At 39.0% G+C, this 7,493-nt stretch overlaps 2 non-coding genes across 2 annotated transcripts; one reads left to right on the top strand and one right to left on the bottom strand.

The window, feature by feature from the left end:
- Positions 1-1,007: 1,007 nt before the first annotated feature.
- LOC112760651 (small nucleolar RNA R71) lies at positions 1,008-1,115 on the bottom strand. The gene has a single exon (XR_003181082.1). It is a non-coding gene; the product is annotated as a small nucleolar RNA R71 (small nucleolar RNA).
- A 4,228-nt stretch (positions 1,116-5,343) lies between these two features.
- LOC112760905 (small nucleolar RNA R71) lies at positions 5,344-5,451 on the top strand. The gene has a single exon (XR_003181320.1). It is a non-coding gene; the product is annotated as a small nucleolar RNA R71 (small nucleolar RNA).
- Positions 5,452-7,493: the final 2,042 nt, after the last annotated feature.

Genomic DNA, 7,493 nt, shown 5'->3' with positions numbered 1-7,493 from the left:
GATTTTGGTGTGGAGCTCTGCTGTTCCTCAAAGATTAATGCAAAGTACTACTGTTTTCTATTCAATTCATCTTATTTCGCTTCTAAGATATCCATTCGCACCCAAGAACGTGATGAAGGTGATGATTATGTGTGACGCTCATCATCCTTCTCCCTTATGAACGCGTGCCTAACAAACACTTCTGTTCTACATGAAATAAGCTAGAATGAATATCTCTTAGATCTCTTAATCGGAATCTTCGTGGCGTAAGCTAGAATGATGGCGGCATTCAAGAGAATCCGGAAAGTCTAAACCTTGTCTGTGGTATTCCGAGTAGGATTCAATGATTGAATGACTGTGACGAGCTTCAAACTCGCGAGTGCTGGGCGTTAGTGACAGACGCAAAAGGAGGGTGAATCCTATTCCAGCATGATCGGGAACCGACAGATGATTAGCCGTGCTGTGACAGAGCATGTGAGCATATTTTTCACTGAGAGGAGGGGATGTAGCCACTGAAAACGGTGATGCCCTTGCATAAAGCCAGCCATGGAAAGGAGTAAGACTGATTGGATGAAGATAGCAGGAAAGCAGAGGTTCAGAGGAACGAAGGCATCTCCATTCGCTTATCTGAAATTCTCACCAATGAATTACATAAGTATTTCTATCCCTATTTTATTATATTAAATTTGAAAACACCCTTATCAATTTATATCTTCCTAACTGAGATTTGCAAGGTGACCATAGCTTGCTTCATACCGACAATCTCCGTGGGATTCGACCCTTACTCACGTAAGGTATTACTTGGACGACCCAGTGCACTTGCTGGTTAGTTGTATCGAAGTTGTGAACCATGGTATTGGCACCATGTTCTTGGCGCCATTGCCAGGGAAAGAAAGAGCCATGAATTTTACATAATTAAAGTGTAATCACGATTACGCGTACCAAGTTTATAGTTGATAAGCCTGAACTCTTGGGATAAGCTGGTCACGGCTTTCTTAGTCAAGTACTTTCCTCCTCAAAAGCTGAGCAAGCTTAGAGCTGATGTTCAAACCTTCAGACAGAAAGAAGGTGAATCCCTCTATGAAGCTTGGGAAAGATACAAATAGTTGACCAAAAAGTGTCCTTCTGACATGCTTTCAGAATGGACCATCCTAGATATATTCTATGATGGTTTATCTGAGCTATCAAAGATGTCACTGGACACTTCTGCAGGTGGATCCATTCACCTAAAGAAAACGCTTGCAGAAGCTCAAGAACTCATTGACATGGTTGCTAATAACCAGTTCATGTACACTTCTGAAAGGAATCCTGTGAATAATGGGACACCTATGAAGAAGGGAGTTCTTGAAGTTGATACTCTGAATGCCATATTGGCTCAGAATAAAATATTGACTCAGCAAGTCAATATGATCTCTCAGAGTCTGCATGGAATGCAAGCTGCATCCAACAGTACTCAAGAGGCATCTTCTGAAGAAGAAGCTTATGATCCTGAGAACCCTGCAATAGCTGAGGTGAATTACTTAGGTGAACCTTATGGAAACACCTATAACTCATCATGGAGAAATCATCCAAATTTCTCATGGAAGGATCAAAAGCCTCAACAAGGCTTTAATAATGGTGGAAGAAACAGGTTTAACAATAATAAACCTTTTCCATCATCCACTCAGTTACAGACAGAGAACTCTGAACAAAATACTTCTAATTTAACAAACTTAGTCTCTGATCTATCCAAGGCCACTGTGAGTTTCATGTATGAAACAAGGTCTTCCATTAGAAATTTGGAAGCACAAGTGGGCCAGCTGAGTAAAAGGATCACTGAAATCCCTCCCAGTACTCTCCGAAGCAATACAGAAGAGAATCCAAAAGGAGAGTGCAAGGCCATTGACATAAGCAAAATGGCCGAACCCAATGAGGGAGAGGAGGACGTGAATCCCAAGGAGGAAGACCTCCTGGGACGTCCAGTGATCAATAAGGAGCTTCCCTCTGAGGAACCAAAGAAATCTGAGACTCATCTAGAGACCATAGAGATTCCATTGAACCTCCTTATGCCCTTCATGAGCTCTGATGAGTATTCCTCTTCTGAAGAGAATGAGGATGTTACTGAAGAGCAAACTGCCAAGTTTCTTGGTGCAATCATGAAGCTGAATGCCAAATTATTTGGCATTGATACTTGGGAAGTTGAACCTCCCTTGTTCATCAATGAACTAAGTGATCTGGATCAACTGACATTGCTTCAGAAGAGACAGGATCCTGGAAAGTTCATAATACCTTGTACCATAGGCACCATGATCTTTAAGGCTCTGTGTGACCTTGGTTTAGGAATAAACCTCATGCCCCTCTCTGTAATAGAGAAACTGGGAATCTATGGGGTGCAAGCTGCTAAAATCTCATTAGAGATGGCAGACAGTTCACGAAAACAGGCTTATGGACAAGTAGAGGACGTGTTAGCAAAGGTTGAAGGCCTTTACATCCCTGCTGATTTCATAGTCCTGGATACTGGAAAGGAAGAGGATGAATCCATCATCCTAGGAAGACCTTTCCTGGCCACAGCAAGAGCTGTGATTGATGTTGACAGAGGTGAAATAGTCCTTCAATGGAATAAGGACTCCCTTGTGTTTAAAACTCAAGGATCTCCCTCTGCAACCATGGAGAGGAAGCAGAAAAAGCTTCTCTCAAAGCAGATTCAACCAGAGCCCCCACAGTCAAACTCTAAGTTTGGTGTTGGGAGGCCACAACCAAACTCTAAGTTTGGTGTTGAACTCCCATATCCAAACTCTAAGTTTGGTGTTGGAGAGTCTCAACAATGCTCTGAACATCTGTGAGGCTCCATGAGAGCCCACTGTCAAGCTATTGACATTAAAGAAGCGCTTGTTGGGAGGCAACCCAATGTTTATTTATCTAACTCTATTATTCTTGTTTTTCATGTTTTATTAGGTTCATGATCATGTGGAGTCACAAAATAAATATAAAAATTGAAAACGGAATCAAAAACAGCAGAAGAAAAATCACACCCTGGAGGAGCATCTGTCTGGCGTTCAGCGCCAGAACAGAGCATGGTTCTGGCGCTGAACGCCCAAAATGGGCAGCTTCTGGGCGCTGAACGCCAGAACAGGCATGGTTCTGGCGTTCAACGCCAGAAATGGCACACAAATGGGTGTTGAACGCCCAAAATGGCCACCAACCTGGCGCTGAATGCCGAGAGTTGGGTACAAAGGCATTTTTACATGCCTAATGGGTGCAGGGATGTAATTCCTTGAACACCTCAGGATCTGTGGACCCCACAGGATCCACTCAGGATCTGTGGACCCCACAGGATCCCCACCTACCTCCACTCACTTCTTCTCACCACTCTCTTTCACACAACCCCATAAACACTCTTCCCCATCACCTCTTCACCACTCACATCCATCCACTCTTCCCCATAAACCTACCTCATAAACTCCACCTACCTTCAAAATTCAAAACTACTTTCCCACCCAAACCCACCCATATGGCCGAAACCTTTTCCCCCTCCCTTCCCTATATAAAGACCTCCATTCTTCATCAAATTCACACAACACATCCCTCTACACTCCTCTTGGCCGAAACCACATCTCCCTCTCCCTCTCCATATTTCTTCTTCTTCTTCTTCTATTCTCTTGTTTATTGCTCGAGGGCGAGCAATATTCTAAGTTTGGTGTGGTAAAAGCATAATTTTTTTGTTTTTCCATTACCATTGATGGCACCTAAGACCGGAGAATCGTCTAGAAAGGGGAAAGGGAAAACAAAAGCTTCCACATCCGAGTCATGGGAGATGGAAAGGTTCATCTCCAAAGCCCATCAAGACCACTTCTATGATGTTGTGGCCAAGAAGAAGGTGATCCCTGAGGTCCCTTTCAAACTCAAAAGAAATGAGTATCCGGAGATCCGACATGAAATTCAAAGAAGAGGTTGGGAAGTTCTAACAAATCCCATCCAACAAGTCGGCATCCTAATGGTTCAAGAGTTCTATGCTAATACATGGATCACCAAGAACCATGATCAAAGTATGAACCCGGATCCAAAGAACTATGTTACAATGGTTCGGGGGAAATACTTAGATTTTAGTCCGGAGAATGTGAGGTTGGCGTTTAACTTGCCCATGATGCAAGGAGATGAACGCCCCTACACTAGAAGGGTCAACATTAATCAAAGGTTGGACCAAGTCCTTATGGACATATGCGTGGAAGGAGCTCAATGGAAGATTGACTCCAAAGGCAAGCCGGTTCAACTAAGAAGATTGGACCTCAAGCCTATAGCTAGAGGATGGTTGGAGTTCATTCAATGCTCAATCATTCCCACTAGCAACCGGTCTGAAGTTACTATAGACCGGGCCATCATGATCCATAGCAAAGAGAGTGGTGAGAAGGTGATGGGGAAGAGTGTTTATGGGGTTGTGTTAAAGCAAAAAAATAGATCAAAGCCAAGCTGTCCCTAACCATGTGCTTGTGGCGTGAAGGTGTCAAGTGAAAACTTGAGACTGAGCGGTTAAAGTCAAGGTCCAAAGCAAAAAAAAAAAGAGTGTGCTTAAGAATCCTGGACACCTCTAATTGGGGACTTTAGCAAAGCTGAGTCACAATCTGAAAAGGTTCACCCAATTATGTGTCTGTGGCATTTATGTATCCGGTGGTAATACTGGAAAACAAAGTGTCTGGGAGGGATTTCAGTGATCCTTTTACTCAGCTGGCCCACTTGTGCTTCCAAATTTCTAATGGAAGACCTTGTTTCATTCATGAAACTCACAGTGGCCTTGGATAGATCAGAGACTAAGTTTGTTAAATTAGGAGTATTTTGTTCAGAGTTCTCTGTCTGTTGCTGAGTGGATGATGGAAAAGGTTTATTATTGTTAAACCTGTTTCTTCCACCATTATTAAAGCCTTGTTGAGGCTTTTGATCCTTCCATGAGAGATTTGGATTATTTCTCCATGATGAGTTATAGGTGTTTCCATAAGGTTCACCTAAGTAATTCACATCTGCTATTGCAGGGTTCTCAGGATCATAAGCTTCTTCTTCATAAGAAGCCTCTTGAGTACTGTTGGATGCAGCATGCATTCCATGCAGACTCTGAGAGATCATATTGACTTGCTGAGTCAATATTTTATTCTGAGCCAATATGGCATTCAGAGTATCAACTTCAAGAACTCCCTTCTTCATAGGCGTCCCATTATTCATAGGATTCCTTTCAGAAGTGTACATGAACTGGTTATTAGCAACCATGTCAATGAGTTCTTGAGCTTCTGCAGGCGTTTTCTTTAGGTGAATGGATCCACCTGCATAAGTGTCCAGTGACATTTTTGATAGCTCAGATAAACCATCATAGAATATATCCAGGATGGTCCATTCTGAAAGCATGTCAGAAGGACACTTTTTGGTCAACTGTTTGTATCTTTCCCAAGCTTCATAGAGGGATTCACCTTCTTTCTGTCTGAAGGTTTGAACATCAGCTCTAAGCTTGCTCAGCTTTTGAGGAGGAAAGTACTTGGCTAAGAAAGCCGTGACCAGCTTATCTCAAGAGTTCAGGCTGTCTTTGGGTTGAGAATCCAACCATAATCTAGCTCTGTCTCTTACAGCAAAAGGGAAAAGCATGAGCCTGTAGACTTCAGGATTTACTCCATTAGTCTTAACAGTATCACATATCTACAAGAATTCAGTTAAGAACTGAAAAGGATCTTTAGATGGAAGTCCATGAAACTTGCAGTTCTGCTGCATCAGAGAAACTAATTGAGGTTTTAGCTCAAAGTTGTTTGCTCCAATGGCAGGAATGGAGATGCTTCTTCCATGTAAATTGGAATTTGGTGCAGTAAAGTCACCAAGCATTCTCCTTGCATTGTTGTTGGGTTCGGCTGCCATCTCCTTTACTTGTTCGAAATTTTCAATCAAGTTGTCTCTGGATTGTTGTAATTTAGCTTCTCTTAATTTTCTCTTCAGAGTCCTTTCAGGTTCTGGATCAGCTTCAACAAGAATGCCTTTTTCTCTGTCCCTGCTCATAAGAAAAAGGAGAGAAAAAGAAAAGAAGAGGAATCCTCTATGTCACAGTAAAGAGGTTCCTTATTGTTAGTAGAAGAAAAGAAGAAGAAATTCGAACACAGATAGAAGAGGGGGTTCGAATTTGGTGATGATTTGAGGAAGAGATGTTAGTAGATGAATAAATAAATAAATAAAATAAGATGAGAGAGAAGGAGGGAATTTTCGAAAATTATTTTTGAAAAGGAGTTAGTGATTTTTGAAAATAGTTTTTGAAAAATGTTAGTAATTTTCGAAAATTAAGATTTAAAAATTAAAATAATTAATAAATTAAAAAGAAATTTTGAAAAAGGGGGAAGATATTTTCAAAAATGAGAGAGAGAGAGAGTTAGTTAGGTGGTTTTGAAAAAAGATAAGAAATAAACAAAAAGTTAGTTACTTAGTTGAAACAAATTTTGAAAAGATAAGAAGTTAGGAGGTTAGAAAAGATATTTTTGAAATCATATTTTTGAAAAAGATAAGATAAGAAGATATTTTAGGAAAGATATGATAGAAATTAGTTTTGAAAAAGATTTGATTTTTAAAATCACAATTAATGACTTGATTCATAAGAAATCACTAGATATGATTCTAGAACTTAAAGTTTGAATCTTTCTTAACAAGTAAGTATCAAACTTCAAATTTTTGAATCAAAACATTAATTGATTATGTTATTTTTGAAAATTTGATATAAAATTAAGAAAAAGATTTTTTGAAAAATATTTTTGAAAATTTCGAAAATAACTAAGAATTTTGAAAAAAGATTTGATTTTTGAAAAAGATTTTGAAAAACATAAGATTTTCAAATTGAAAATTTGATTTGACTCATGAGGAACAATTTGATTTTAAAAATTTTTGAAAAAGTCAATCCAAATTTTCGAATTTGATGAGAGAAAAAGGGAAAGATTTTTTTTTTTGATTTTTTTGAATTTTTATGATGAGAGAGAAAAACACTAAAAAGATGCAATGCATGAAATTTTTAGACCAAAACAATGAATGCATGCAAGAATGCTATGAATGTCAAGATGAACACCAAGAACACTATGAAGATCATGATGAACATCAAGAACACAATTTTGAAAAATTTTTAATGCAAAGAAAACATGCAAGACACCAAACTTAGAATTCTTTAATGCTTAGACACTAAGAATTCAAGAATGCATATGAAAAACAAGAAAAGACACAAAACAAAAAATCATCAAGATCAAACAAGAAGACTTACCAAGAACAACTTGAAGATCATGAAGAACACTATGAATGCATGAAATTTTCGAAAAATGCAAGATGCATATGCAAGTGACACCAAACTTATGATATGACTCAAGACTCAAACAAGAAACACAAAATAATTTTTGATTTTTATGATTTTCTAAATTTTTTTGTATTTTTTTGAAATTTTTTTGTGAAAAATAAAAATAAGGATTCCAAAATTTTTAATATGAACTCCAGGAATCTTGCATTCTTAGTCTAAAGCTTCAGTCCAGGAATTAGAT

Source organism: Arachis hypogaea, chromosome 16, assembly GCF_003086295.3.
Source record: "Arachis hypogaea cultivar Tifrunner chromosome 16, arahy.Tifrunner.gnm2.J5K5, whole genome shotgun sequence".
NCBI lineage: Eukaryota > Viridiplantae > Streptophyta > Magnoliopsida > Fabales > Fabaceae > Arachis > Arachis hypogaea.
This window is presented reverse-complemented; position numbering and strand designations above follow the sequence as displayed.